The sequence below is a fragment of the Rattus norvegicus genome, chromosome 3 (assembly GCF_021556685.1).
Source record: "Rattus norvegicus strain SHRSP/BbbUtx chromosome 3, alternate assembly SHRSP_T2T, whole genome shotgun sequence".
NCBI classification, from domain to species: Eukaryota; Metazoa; Chordata; class Mammalia; order Rodentia; family Muridae; genus Rattus; species Rattus norvegicus.
Genome location: NC_141536.1, coordinates 144,873,051 through 144,888,670, shown reverse-complemented (window position 1 = coordinate 144,888,670; position 15,620 = coordinate 144,873,051). Strand labels below are relative to the sequence as shown.

Sequence of the window (15,620 nt, the reverse complement as noted above, 5' to 3'; positions counted from 1 at the left end):
GAGAAGACCCACATTCGTCTCCCACTGATGTGGATTCAAAGAAGAAAACTGTTGTCGTAAGCTACTGAAGGTTGGGGGATGTTTGTTATCATATCATAAGCTGGCAAACGCTGACAGGTATATCCCCTAGCCGTGTGGGTGGTTTTAGAAGTATCTACCTTGAAGAATTATTGCAAGTATTAAATAAGATTAGCCCATGGAAAACGTAAAGCAGTTTTAGCAGAGCTTCATAGTAGAAAATGAGCACTCCGTTTGCAATCCCAGCGTCTGCAAATGCAGGCAGAGTTGTAGGTCGAGGTCTTCCACAGTAAGACAGACCCTATCTCAAAGCACAAAACCGGGCAGGGGCAAGATGGCTCCTTGCACAAGACTGATATCCTATGTTCTGGCTTTGGAACACACAAAAAGACGCATGCGGTGATTCATCTGTAATCTCAGTACTCCTAAGGCGAAATGGGAGATAGAGAGAGAAGAATCACCTGGAAGCTTGAAATTCAGCCAGCCCGGAGGACACAGCGGGCCCAGAGGACATAACCATCTCAGAGGACAGAGTGACAGAAACAACCAGAGAGACCCTGACCCCACAAAGTAAAAGGAGAGACTACTCTTGAAAACTAGCCTCTTACCTCTATGTACATACCTGTGCTTGTGCTTGACTGTGCACACACACACACATGCACACATACACACACACACACACACACACACACAGTTAAAAATAAAACAAACCTTTTTTTTTTAAGAACAAAAAAAATTATCTTCAGGACATAAAGATGACCAAATCATTTTATCAGTCTGCTTTCTCCACAGGAACAGACTAATAGGGTATGTTCGGATGGGAGAGATATTTTCTGTATAGTTCATATTTCCTTTAAGGGACTCGAAGATGAGCGGCAATTGGTGCCACCTATGTGCTACATGGCAAAAGTCCAGATGAGGATGAGTTACAGAATGAGAACTCATCTCAAGGAACCACAAAGTGAAGGGGAGAAATAACCTGCAGACACAGCTACTTACACTGCAATGGCCAAAGGTCTCCAGCCAGCAAGCTGCAGACTGCGGGGCTAGTGGCTTAGTCCCAGTCCTAGTCCAAAAGCATGAGAACCAAGAGACTCGGTTGTGCAAATTTTAGTCTAAGTGGAAACCCCAAGGCAGAAGAAAACTAACATTCCAGTTCAAAGATAATCAGAAAGAAGACTTGTCCCTACGCTACCTTCTGTTCTGTTTGGACCTTTGATGTACAGGACGGGGCCATCTGTTTTATTCAATCAATTCTTATCTAGAAACAGCCTCATGTGTAGGTTTGAAAAAGAAAACCAAATATTTAGGAACCCCGGCCAAATTGACACATCAAATTCATCATTGTGTGAAATGAAAAGAACTACATAGTTGGGCCAGCAAGATGGCCCAACAGGTGAAAGTGCTTGGTCTTAAGACCAGTTCCATCTCCAGGTCCCATACAGCGGAAGGACAGACTCCTGCAAGTCTCCTTGACTTCCGTGTGTGCTGTGACTTGCGAGCATGCATTTACTAACACACAAATGCGAGGGCAAACTTAAATTGTTTGATCTACAGAGTCAAATTACACTAAATGCAGAAGCTGCATCAAAAGATGGCATGACACAGAAGGTGAACTGGGAAGGAAAGAACATCAGTGCTTTTGGCTGACGGAGGACAAGAATCTAAAATGTACAGAGAATTCCTAATCATCGATGTTAAGTAAATGGGCAAAGAATGTGAACAAAAGCTCACAGAAGTAGAGGTAAGAATGGCCAATAAGTCCTCCCACCTCGTGATCACGTGCGGCAGTCTCTGTGGAAGAGGATAAAGCTCTGACATAGCAATTCTGCTCCTAGATTTGAAACTCCGTGAGGTTTAGAGCTGGAACCCATTAGAAGAACATGGGCTAGCGTGTGTGAGGCCCTGAGTTCTGTCGCCAGCACTACCAAAAGCAAATGTACAAGCAAACAGAAAACCCTCTGTCCATTCTATACCTTGGCATCCACATCAGTTCCTCCACAGCACAGCAAGGAACCTTTCATATTCAAGAGCAGACCCCACATCCACAGCTCGAGGCTTGAGCATCGAGGCTCCCTGTGGCACATCTCCACATCTGTGCCACATCTACTCTCCACTCCTCCCACTTTGTGTGTGTATATGTGCGGCACTGGGAATCAAACCCGGGGCTTCAAGTAAACATTCTAGCCCAGCCTTCAGCTCAAATTCCTCTTTTTCTTTTTATGATTTAAAAAAAAATATTTATATGAGTACACTGTAGCTGTCTTCACACACCAGAAGAGGGCATCAGAGCCCATTACAGATGGTTGTGAGCCACCATGTGGTTACTGGGAATTGAACTCAGGACCTCTGGAAGAGCAGTCAGTGCTCTCAACCACTGAGCCATCTCTCCAGCCCCCCAAACTCCTCTTAAACCCATCCTTACAGCCCTTGTTCCTATACAAGCCTCCCTTGTTCTTGGATAAATGAAGAATCCATGGTTCTAATAACCTTTTCTCTGGTCTGGGGTTGTGGTTCAGCGGTGGAACAACTGCTTCCGGTATCTAAAGTCCTAGGTTTGGTCTTTAGCACCAGTTTAAAATATAAAAAAGGAAAGCATAGTTTCCCTTTTGTAAGGCTGGGTACATGCCCAGCATAGCACATGTTCAGTGTCTGAGGCCAGGAGTTGGATTGTTGGATCTTGGTCACCAATTAAAAGGAAGCACAGAGCCGGAAAGGTGACTCAAAAGTTAAACACACTTACTGTTTTGGGAAAGGACCTGGGTTCAGTTCCCAGCCTCCACATAAAAGGCTCACAACCATCTGTAACTCCAGTTCCAGGAATCCTCTTCTCTGTGGACACTGCACACATGCAGCAAACATACAGGCAAAAACCCACACGGATAAAACAAAATTAAGAAAATCCTTTAAACATTCTGCTTAGGGCTGGAGAGATGGCTCAGAGGTTAAGAGCACTGACTGTTCTTCCAGAGGTCCTGAGTTCAATTCCCAGCAACCACATGGTGGCTCACAACCATCTGTAATGGGATCCGATGCCCTCTTCTGGTATGTCTGGAGACAGCTATGGCAAACTCATATAAATATAATAAATCTTTTTTTTTAAGTTCTGCTTAAAGCAAAAAATATCCCTTTTTCTAGTAAGGATCCCCCTTTTCTTAGGGAACCCTGCTTCTCACTCACACACAGAACCCTGTGAGGCTCTCCCCCAGGCTTCTGGGATTTGTTCAAGCGACCAAGACTGACCCACACCACAGTCTTCACCTGAGCTTTCCTGGCTAAAGTAGCAGAGGTTCTGTTCTGGTTTCTTCTGGTCTCCCATAATTCTTGACGTTTCTGCTGTTGTTTGAGACAGGGTCTCACTATGTAGCCCTGGCTGACCTGGCTGCCTGTGCCTCCCAACTGCTGCGATTAAAGATATGGGTCACCATGCCTGGCTCTCCTATAATCTTTTCAGGATCTCTCTTGGACAATCTGGAACTTTTGACTTTACCATCTCTGAGCCCAGGTCCTAAGCACTCAGTGTTTACTGACTTCCTCTTAGCTACAGACTTTGTGTTCCACTCTGGGAACATGGAGCTGGATGGTACGTCAGCCCTAGTTGAAGGTTTGGATGGATAAAAATGTTCCTCTGGGCTTTACCAAGTTTAATTGTTGGATTGGAACGGAGAGAATAAAATGAAAGATTTGAACTTGTCAGTCGCACATGCAGACTTCCTACAGACAGACCGGAAGTAGTTTTGTCTACACACTTATCTCCAGTCAAACTGTGGTCCTGGAGCAACCCGAGCTGCCCCCACTTGCTTGTGTCACCAAGGTGTGTGCTCTCCCTCAGGCTCTGTCCTCTTCCTGTCTACCATCTGGGCCTTTCTCCTTCTGTGTGTGTGTGTGTGTGTGTGTGTGTGTGTGTGTGTGTGTGTGTGCGTGCTTCCAGGTATTGTTCCTCTGATACCCTTTTTTGGAGACAGGGTCTGCTGTGATTAGGGGCCTAGAGCACACCAAGTCCTGGAGGCCTGCACGCCCCACAGATCCACTTGACTCAGCGTCCCTGGTGCCAGGATTATCAACACGTATGGCGTCTGCTTTGCACACGGGCCCTGGGATCAAACTTAGATCCTCGTACTTGCAAGGCCAGTGGTTTACCAAGTGAGTCATCTCCTCAGGCCTTCTCCCTTTCTGAGACAGAATTTTATTTGGCTCAGGATGGCCTCACACTCATTAGTAGGCAAGGCTGGCCTTAAATTCCTAATCCTCCTGCCTCTGCCTCCTCAATTCTGCCCCAGGCTCTTTCTTACCCCTCCCCCTCCCTCTTCCTGTTCACATTCCTTTCTTTCTTCTCTAGGCTCCTCCTCTCCCATCCCACCTTCCTTCTTTTTTTTTTTTTTTTGTTCTGAGCTGGGGACCGAACCCAGGGCTTTGCGCTTCCTAGGTAAGCGCTCTACCACTGAGCTAAATCCCCAGCCCCCCACCTTCCTTCTTAATTTTCTTGATTCCTTTCCTTTCTCCACTCCACCCAGGACCTGTCAATGACACCCATGGTCCTTCAGAGCCCCTCTCTGTGGGAACAAAAGCTAGAATAAGACGAATCTAAATCCAACAGCTCCCAGACCTCATTACAAGAAGCCCTCAGAGTGGGTTGGGAAGGCAGGCGAGGGGGAGCATTGGAGAGGGAGGGGATCCCAGCAACGGAGCAGAGGCTGCCTAGCGACTGCTGGCGAATCCCCTGGAGCATCCACAGTGAGCACGCCAGTCACCTGCTTCCAGCCCACCCGCTCCTCCCTTTCTTCTCGGTGATCAAAGAATTGGGGCGGGGGGGGGGGGGAGTCGGGATAGCAAAAATCCTTGATAGTCGTCTACCCCACCTCTGTAATTCTGCACTGAAAAAGCTGAGGCAGAGGAAAGGGAAAGCCACTGGTTAATGTCATCCAGAGAGTGGCTCAGGCTCAGCAGGGACTGGAATCCAAGCCTCTGACTGCTCCTTTCTTGCCTGGTTTAATTGTTTGTTTGCGGGTTGTTACGGTGTGTAGGTGTATGTGCGTGAGCGAATGTGTGTGATGTGGATGGTTTGTGTGTATTCAAAGTCAGAGGACACCTTCGGGGAGGTGGTTCCGCCTTTTCGGTTTGTTTTGAGGCAGGGTTTTTCTGGTTTCTGATCCTTCAGGGAGTGCTCCAGGACAGCTCTCAGATTTCAGAGACCCCCATCTGTCCTCTCCCTCTCTCTCTCTCTCTCTCTCTCTCTCTCTCTCTCTCTCTCTCTCTCCTCCCTCTCTCTCTCTTCTCTCTCTTCCCTCTCCTTTTTCTCTTCCCCTCTCCTCCCTCTCTCTTCTTCTTTCTCTCTCTCCTCTCCTCCCTCTCTCTTCCTCCTCTCTCTTCTCTCTCTTCCCTCTCCTCTTTCTCTTCCCCTCTCCTCTCTCTTCCTCCTTCTCTCTCTTCCCTCTCCTCTTTCTCTTCCCCTCTCCTCTCTCTCTTCTCTTTCTCTCTCCCCTCTCCTCTCTCTCCTCTCTCTTCCCTCTCCTCTCTCTCTTTTCCCTCTCTCTCTCCCAGTCCTCTCTCTCTCTCTCTCTCTCTCTCTCTCTCTCTCTCTCTCTCTTTCTCTGAACAGTGGGATTAGAGATGCACACTAGCATAGCCCATCTGTCTTTTCACACTGGTTCTGGGGATTCAAACTCAGGGAGTTCAGCTTGCTCACCGGGTGATCCTACTACTCTCTAAGCCACTGCCCTGGCCCTTTGGTGGGTGAGATGGATATCATCTTGTGACACGGCCTAGCCTCAAACTCACTGTGTTTCTGTCCTCACCTGCCAAGTGCCGGGACTGTGATGGCAGGTGTGCCACGAAACCTGGCTGAGGGCTCTTCTTTGCACTGCCACATTGCTGTACACTGGTGTCGCCTTCTCTCTGACTCCTACCACGGCAGGCTTGGCATTCCATGTTAAGATTCCCCATCTTTTTACTGGGTACAGGAGTCCCTAAGGTTTGGCTAAAAGGGACAAAGCATAACATTCTGTCCTAGCCAGAAGTCTGTGGTTCTGGCCGGGGAGGGGGAGGGGCGGGGAAGAAGCCTCTTTGGAGAGCCTATATAGTAAGCAGCCCTCAGAGAGTTAAAGTAGGCTTTGCTTCAACAGGCCATCCTTGTGGGACCCCTTCTCACTCTCTCTGCCTAGCTGGCTGCCCGGAGGCTCTGCCTCACCTCACCAGCCTCCAGGCTTGAAGCAGAGGCCACCCAGGCACAGGATAGTCCAGGCTGCTGCCGAGGGCTGCTGGAGGCAGGGGGAGGGAAAGGTTTCCAGAGTCTCCTCTTTCAATCCACTCCTTTTCTCCACAAAGGGCCACTGTCTGAGCACAGAGGGACCCTGGAGGGAGGCCTCCCAAGGTGCTCAGTAACAGGGCTGGGTTTCATCAAGCCAGGCCCCTGGGCCAAGTAAACATCAGGGAACGGACAAGCAGAGCCGTTTCTGACTAGCTCCCAGCTCCAGGCTGCTCAGGACCATGCTCACCGGGGCCTCCCGAGACAATAAGGACAGCTATGGGCTATGGTCATCTGCATAATTTTATAGCTGCAAAAACGGAGAATCAGAGATAAGGAACCAGTCCTTCCTGGTCCTTGCCATTGTATAAGGCACCATCCTGCAGTTCTTGTCAAACGCTAAGGGTTTTACAAGAATGTGTTGCGTTAGTTCGAGATGGGAAAGAGTTTTATGAGCTGGAGGAATCAGGGAATACTTCTTGGAGAGAGTGGAATGTAAGCTTAGTCTTCATAAACGACAAGAAGGAGGAAGGCATCTCAGGCAGGCTGCGCAGACCAGACGCAGCATGGAGAAAGCAGGGGCGCTCTTGGTTAGAGGCAACCACAAGTTAGAGAGTTCTCACAGGGTAGGGTAAGGGGTTAGTCTAGAAAGTTTGGTCGGGGAATTAAACCACAACTAGTCTAAGCCGGTTGAGGAGTCCTAAGCAAAGCAATTAATGAGGTGAAGGTAGACATTTAGAGAATGTAGGGTTCCCCGAGAGAGCCCTAGACTGACCCCTGCTTCTCTGGAGAGCCTGGGGCTGCCTATGTCCTCTCTCTGAGGCAATGGACTCTCTCTCTAAAGCTTGGCTTCTTCATCCAGGGAAATGCTCAGGAGATAAAGTGCTTGCTACACAGGCATGAGGCCTGTTCAGATTCCCAACATCCATGAAAATGTTTGGGCATAGTGGGCAGGCCCGGAATCCCAGCACAGGCAGAAGAAACAAGAGGATTCTGGAGGCTTACTGGCAAGCTGGTCTAGCCAACCCATGACCTTCAGGTTCAGGGAGAGAGCCTGTCTCAAAAAAATAAGGTGGAGAGTGTTTGAGAAAGACACTTGATGTTGACCTCTGGCCTCCATATTTATGTACATACATGAATGTATAACATGTAAACACCATACCCCGAAACACACAGAGATACAATGAAAAAATAAAAGTAGGGGCTGGAGCTGGAGAGATGACTCAGTGGTTAAGAGCACTGACTGCAAGGGCTGGGGATTTAGCTCAGTGGTAGAGCGCTTACCTAGGAAGCGCAAGGCCCCGGGTTCGGTCCCCAGCTCCGAAAAAAAGAACCAAAAAAAAAAAAAAAAAAGAGCACTGACTGCTCTTCCAGAGGTCCTGAGTTCAATTCCCAGCAACTACATGGTGGCTCACAACCATCTGTAATGGGATCTGATGCCCTCTTCTGGTGTCTGAAGACAACTACAGATAATAAATAAATCTTTAAAAAAGTGGGGGGAACTCAGCCATTAAGCATCTCATGGAGAATACCTGGGTTAGGTTCTCAGCAGCCAGCCTTACAATCTTATGTCTATAACCCCAGCTCCAGGGCATCTGATGTCCTCTTCTGACTTCTACAGGCACAGGCACATATGTAGTGCACACACATAAATACACCCAGGCAAAACACACTCATACACATACAATAAATAACTCTAGACAAGCAAACAGGAAGAGGGTCAGTCGCTGACAGCACAGCATACATGAACCTGGCTGGGTTTCGTCAGCAGTGCCCAGAAAGGTGAATAAGAGAAAAAAAGACTACACTAGAAAAATCTCTTTTAATGTATATGAGTGTTCTATCTGCATGTATGTATACCTGCAAGCGGTGAGAGAACATCGAAGCTGCCTAGTAGCTTGAGAGGTTCATTCAGGTGGAGGTCCTGAGGCAGCTGGTGCAGAGCAGAGGAGGGAGCCCTTTGGTAGCAGAGATTGAGAGTGAGACATTCAGAGAGATACTGGCCCAGAGGTACCTGGGGCACACCTGTCTGTGCTGGTTGTGGCCCTGCCACCCTACGGAGGTTGGTCAGGCAGTTGCCCATCTTCTTGATCAGCTTCACCTCCTTATCCAGGAAGTGGCTTTCCAAGAAGTCACAGAGGTGAGAGTTTGTGCGGGCAGAACCCAGGGAGTGCAGATCCAAGAGGGCCTGGTTTCAGGTTCTTCTCCAGGGTCAAGGCAGCTTCCATGGCCTTCTGGGTTTTACCCTGTTCATCTTGAGATGGCTTCTGCACATCCTGGAAGAGTGCACAGCTTCCGAGATCCTTCTGCAACTTGAGGAGAAGCTCGGTGCCCTTGAGCTTCTCCTCTGGCCAAGTCTCGGAAGAAGTGGCCTACGCCCTCCAAAGCCACGTCATCCTGATCAAAAGAAAAGCCCAGAGAAAGGTAGATGGAGGAGGCCGGCAGGTGCACGCGGTTCACGGCAGCTTCCACTTCAGTGGAATAATTCTGACGAATCTGAAAGGTCATGGCTGATCCGGAGTATGGGGCTAACCACAAAGACGGTGCTGGCTGGTCCTAGGAGCCGAAGGTGGCAAGGAGATGATACCAGAGTCTGCGACTGGTGAGACTTTTAAGGTGGCTGGAAGCTAATAAAGTGAGAGTGCCTCCACTCCCCCCATACCGCCCCCCACGTCTGTTCCGTCCAAACACTATTGAAGCAAGACACAAATCCACAGGACCTCCAAGGAGCTGCCAAGATACATGTACTTTAAAATTAATCTCTCAACACTTCTCAGACTTTTGGCTAAGATCAGATTTTAAAAACTATATATACATTTTTTTCCTTTAGTTGTTTCCAGCTATATATTTCTTCTCCTACCATTATCAGTTTTTAAATTTTTTTTTAAAAAATTATTTATTGTTGGGCTGGAGAGATGGCTCAGTGGTTAAGAGCACTGACTGCTCGTCCAGAGGTCCTGAGTTCAATTCCCAGCAACCACATGGTGGCTCACAACCATCTGTAATGGGACCCGATACCCTCTTCTGGTGTGTCTGAAGACAGTGACCATATGTCCACATACATGAAATAAATATATCTTTTAAAAATATTTATTCTTATTTTATTCTCATGTGCATTGGTATTTTTCCTGCATGTATGTCAGGTGTCAGGTCCCCTGGAACTGGAGTTACATGCAGGCACTTGTGAAAAGCCAAGTGGGGGGGCTGGGGATTTAGCTCAGTGGTAGAGCGCTTACCTAGGAAGCGCAAGGCCCTGGGTTCGGTCCCCAGCTCAAAAAAAAAAAAAAAAAAAAAAGAAAAGAAAAGTCAAGTGGGTTGTTCTAGAAGAACAATCTCCCCCTACATTAGCAGTTTTTAAATTCTCATTTCAGAGACAATATATGTGTATATGAACCTACAGCTGTCTAAACTTTATGACTCCTTTGTCTGTATGGACTTCTGCACGCGGGTGTACACCCCCACATGTGGGTGTGCCTGTCAAGAGCAGAGGTGAATGCTGGGAGTCTTCCTCAGCTGCTCTCTGCCGCTGAGACAGGGTCTCTCATGGAACCTGGAGCTCATGGATTGGCTAGACTGGTTGGACAGTAAACTCCAGCGATCCCATCTGTCTCCTCCTCCCCAACCCCAGTGTTTGAAATACAGATGTGCACCTCTGTGCTCTCCTTGCACGCGGGTGCTGGCAATCCCAGCTCAGGTCTTCATGCCCACGTGGTCAGTACTTCACAGACTGAGCCGTCTCCCTGGCACCCCGCCCCCTAACTACTTTCCTTTGCAAACACAAGCTGTTCTGTACCTTTTTACGTTTTTATTTGGAAGTTCTCCTCATATGAGTACTATCAAGAGTCACGCTCACCTGTGTAAAGACCGCAAGTCATGTGTGTAGCATTCCCAAGGTCTGAATTCGGTCTCTCGCATAAAATAAGAACTGAAAGCGATATCTTACTCTTTCTGTGGCAAAGCAATGTTGAACACCCTGACTCCCACTGTTGGATATTTAGGGCGTTTCTTTCCTATTGTAGACATTATTGTGCATATGTTACTCGGCACATGCAGGGATATGTCTCCAGGATGCAATCCCAGAATAGAAATTACATGCTAAGTCCTTTATATTACTTAATATGACCGTCTAAAGCGACTATAATTATGCAGATTGTACAAATGAGGAGAATCAAGCCATAAAAGGATTCCAGGACTAGGTAGGTCTAAGTCACATAGCTCCCATGTAGTAGAGTAGAAATTCCCAGAAAGGCATTCTGGGAATTCTGACACCAGAGCTGACAAACTCAGTCATTGCACCAGTGTTTCTCACATGGTAGCATCACCTGAGGACCTGTTAGAAACACAGGGGACCAGAGCCAGCCCTGAGAATCTCTCAGTCACCTATTGTGGGGCCCATGGATTTGTGTCTCAATTAGTCCCTACGTCATCCTGATGCTGCAAACACACTCTGGATAGCTTCCCTCTCTCTGACCTCTCCCACTCTGTTCATTTAGGTCAGAAAGCAAATGGCGGGTACTCTGTGCACAGGCTTGATGGGACCAGAATGGAGACCCACAGCAAAGGCTTCCTGGAGCCCATGCCTGTGCTCCACCGAAACGGGATGAACATCTTGAGCAGCGCTGCCATGTCGTGCTTATTGAATACTTGCAGAATGCAGAAGCAAATGGGGTACAAAGTGCTCTGTCCAATTTGTTGCTGCCTCTTTTCCCAACCCCCTGGGGAAGCCCACTGCACACACTGGCTGAGGGCCCTGGGAGAGAAGCTGATCATTTCCTCCCATCACACTCCTCTGACTGATAATGAAGCCAATGAGGCAGCCAGGCCCCTGCTATTAATGGAGAGACAACATCTTAGCACGCTAGAGTTCCGCTGAGATAGGTTGTCCAGTGCTCTCATTTTATTAGCATTAATAGCAGTAGATATAATTCATAGCATACCCATCCGTGCAATCGATACACTTTAAAAAAAAAGTCTCTAGCCTGTACTTCCTCCCCTCTTACAGTAAAGAGCTTCTTTCTAGAGATGAAGCTTCTCCGTGGGATCAGCCTGGCGGTCCCACATAGACATGACAGGGGAGATTTAAACTTGGGAGGTCTGCAGGATGCCCCTTCCACAAAGCAGGACGCAGAGATTTCCCATATCTGAAGGAAAAAGAGGCACAAGGTCATATGCTTACTGGAGGCTCTCACACGCCAAGCCAGCTCCTCTAGGTTTTGCTTCTGGTACAAAACTAGATTTCTGAGGTAGGAGATCTGCACACCTTATAGTCTCTTCCCCAGCCTGCTGTTTCTTGCAGCTTTCCACCACTTGGCCTGGACTCCTACTCCTGCTACCTGCTCCATCTCAGGCTTTTCCTAAGCCCCCCTCCCTGTTGGTGCCCAAGCATTGCTCCCCCAAGGCTGAGTCTTATCGTTAAAAATGTTCAGGTCTCAGACCCTGCACAAATAGCACGAAGAAGTCCTTATGGGCATCTATGACAAACGGGATTGTGATGGTTTGTATATGCTCAGCCTAGGGAGTGGCAGGATTAGAAGATGTGGCCCTGTTGGAGTAGGTGTGTCACTGAGGGTTTGGGATTAAGACCCTCACCCTAGCTACCTGGAAGTCAGTCTTCTGCTAGCAGCCTTCAGATGAAGATGTAGAACTCTCAGCTCCTCCTGCACCATGCCTATCTAGATGCTGCCATGCTCCTGCCTTGATGATAATGGATTGAACCTCTGAACATGTAAGCCAGCCCTGATGAAATGTCCTTTATAAGACTTGCATTGATCATGGTGCCTGCGCACAGTAGTAAGACCCTAACTAAGACAGAAGTTGGTACCAGGGATTTGGGTGTGGCTGTGATGGGCCTGACTGTGTTTTTGTTTGGAGGATGTGGATTTTAGGACTCTGGAAAGCAGTGTCTGCTCACAGCAGTAGGACCCTAATCAATCCAATGCAGTTGACTAACCAATCAGTCAGATTGGACTGTTGCTTACTGAATGGCTACCGTATGAGGGACGGATGAAGCCAGGGTGGTCAGCCATCATGGCCTTTAGGCAGGTAGAGTTGATGCTGTGAATCAAGCTTGGTCAGACATAGGTAGCCATGGAAGGATATCAGGCAGGCCCAGTCACATAGAATGCCCTGCCCATGAGGTACAGGTCCATTGAGAGGCAGAATCAGCAGCCATGCCAAGTGGGCTGAGGGTTTGGTCAGCTGACCCATCTTGGTGTTGTGGAGACCCACGAGAGTAGCCTCGTCGTAGTTCTGAAGCCAGTTAGGGCACTCAGATCCAGATGTGGTCTAGGCCAGCCCATCTGATCTCATAAAGCTGAGGTGTTGGGGTTTGGGGGAAGGGGAAGTCGGGCAGTTGGCACAGATGGACTCAATCAGTAAACTGCCACCATTCAGACACAGGTGGCTGACACCAGTCAGATGTAGCTTGTCAAGTGTGGATAGGGTCTGGTTGGTCAGCTGCAGTTAGATCACCTCAGACAAAAGCCTCCTACAGGAGAGAAGCCATGAGCTAGGTTAGGGAAGTCAGTCAACTGTGGTAGGGATGGACAGAGCAGACTGTCTTGGTCTGTCAGGCACCTGTGAAATCAGTGTTCAGTCAGAAAGCCAGACACGCTCAGATTATCTGGCGATGGTGGCATCTGTGGCCAGTGCGTTGTAGGCAACCAGTCAGGTGGCAGCCAGTCAAGTGCTAGGTTTCAGGTCCCTTGTGTTCTAGGCGGAGCCTTGGCTGAATAAGGGCGGAGCCTGGTCTCGTCAGGCTAGAAGCCAGCACCTTCCCAGCAGCCTCCTAGTGTTGCCATGGCAACAGGGGCGTGATCGCAGCCTGCAGCTGTACCAGGCTTCTCTACTCTTGCTCTGAGGCTACTTGGTTCTGGATTCTCTTCCCTGTCCCCGCACCACCAGAGCCTGAAGATGAAGCATCGCGCGACAGCAGCAGCTACTGGTGCAGGGGAGAAGGCAGCACAGTAGTCTCCACGACCAGGTTGCCATTATAACATCTCTTTACCCTCATGTAGATGATTAGAAATGGCTCACATAAGGCCACATGACAAGGAGAGGGATGCAGAAACCCCCACCCCCCAGATGCACGCTACAAACCCGCACCGTCCCCGGGGCAATCAACTTTCTCTGGACAGTGAGGCCATGTCCACAAGAACAGCCTGAGAGGTGACGCTGGGCTCTATGACAAGGGCAAGTGTCAAACCTGTGACAAAAGCTGTCTACAGCGTTTGAACGGAGCCTCACAACATTGCTCCTGTAACGATTCCTTTTTACAGGTGAGGAGATCAAGCACAGAAGGGTTTCGTGTCTTGCACAAGGTCACCTGGCTTGAGGTGCAAGAGCCAAGACAGGATGCAAGGAATCCAATCCTTGACATGTTGAGGTGTGAGTCCTTAACCAAATTCTGCTGGGATGTAGAGGTGTAACCTCAGCTACTGGCAGGATGGAGAATCACCTTAGACTACACGTTGGGGACTATCATGGGCAACATACCACCATAATTCAAAGAGAAGTTAAAAAAAAAACCTCCACCTTTTTATTATGGCCTATCCCTGAAAGCATAAATCTCTATTAGCAGGTCTCTGTGCTCTGCTTCAGAACACCTCTGCTCAGTCCTCTGCATGCCCCTGTCTCAAGAACTTGTTATAAAAATATGTTAGAACAAAGAACTGAGGAGCGAGGGATGTAGCTCAGGGATAGAGCACTGTGGTACATGCATGTACTCAGGGGTACATGCACGAGGCCGTAGGTTTGATCCCTGGCACCAGAAAGGAAAAGACAAACAAAAACCGAAAATGCAGGTTAAAGCAGGAGCAAATTATAAATCTATTTTGCAGGGCTCTAAAGTTGGGAAGCCTGTGAGAACAGGGACCACCGAGAAACTGGGTGGGAACATTGTCGCTGCAGATACCCAAGAATATGGTGTCAGGTCCAGATATCTGTGATTAAGTTCCAGCTGTATGAGCCAGGAGTTAGGAACACGTGGCCATAAACTAAAATGTCTACAAAGGATTGCACAATGGTTCAAAGGTCAGACCAGCAAACCTACTCCATCTAAAAGGCTATATGCCTCAGGTATGGTGACATACACTTTTTTTTTTTAATCTTTATTAACTTGAGTATTTCTTATTTACATTTCAATTGTTATTCCCTTTCCCAGTTTCCAGGCCAACATCCCCCTAGCCCCTCCCCCTCCCCTTCTATCTGGGCTTCCCCTCCCCATCCTCTCCCCATTACCACCCTCCCCCCAACAATCACGTTCACTGGGGGTTCAGCCTTGGCAGGGCCAAGGGCTTCCCCTTCCACTGGTGCCCTTACTAGGCTATTCATTGCTACCTATGAGGTTGGAGCCCAGGGTCAGTCCATGTATAGTCTTTGGGTAGTGGCTTAGTCCCTGGAAGCTCTGTGACATACACTTTTAATTCTAGCCCTTAAATCCTAGTACTAGGGAGGCGTGAGTGGGTGGGTGTGTGGGGGAATCTAGTTCAAGGCCAGCCTACATCTACAGAGTCACTTCCAAACTAGCTAAGGGTACATAGCAAGACCTCATGCCTAAATAAATAAGTGTCATGTCCTCAGTCACCCACTATCTCTAGCCCTCTAGTTAGGCAGTGCTGACTAAGTCAGTTAACACAGTTCCACCATATATATATATATATATATATATATATATATATATATATACACACACATATATACATATATATATATATAAAACAAGAAGGAAGACTTCATCTTACTGTGTGAGATTTTGTGTTGATCAAACATTTCTGACTGTAGAAAACATGGGAAGTATAACACAGTCTATAAATGGAGGGGAAAGGAAAAGATGCTGACTGCAGGCTTGTTGAGCATCTGCCACACGGTCCACGGGAATTCTGAGAGCTTTCCTCTGAGGAGGGGTTTGTAGTCCTCTCAGGCAGATGAGGGAAGGCCCTTAAAGGGATCTGGTGACTTAACCCAGGTCACAACCTTGATTATAGTAGAGCCAGATTGCAAGTCGAGACCCTCAACCCCTCAGAGCAGTCTCCTTTGCCCAACCCCACCAACACTGTCACTGTTATGGAGCCCAGAGCCTGTCCTGGATCAGCACCTGTCTGAGCCACACCCCAACCTCTGGCGTCAACTGTTGGCAAAGTGTGACTTGTGTCACACCAAGATGGCTTCAGGTAGAGTGGGAAGGAATAGGTTTTAAATGTCATCCCAAACTTGTTATTTAAAGTGTAAGGAGGCTTATTGACAGGAGACAACTCAATTTCATTCAGTCTGAAGACTAAATAATGGTTAGAACTGTCCAAAGACACCGGGTTCTAGTCTTTGGGGCCACTTCCCTCTCTTATTTTTCTAGGGCATTTAC

At 48.2% G+C, this 15,620-nt stretch overlaps 1 pseudogene; it reads right to left on the bottom strand.

Moving 5' to 3' along the window:
• Window positions 1-5,984: 5,984 nt before the first annotated feature.
• Window positions 5,985-8,778, bottom strand: LOC103691957 (ferritin light chain 1 pseudogene; annotated as a pseudogene).
• Between the last annotated feature and the right edge of the window lie 6,842 nt (window positions 8,779-15,620).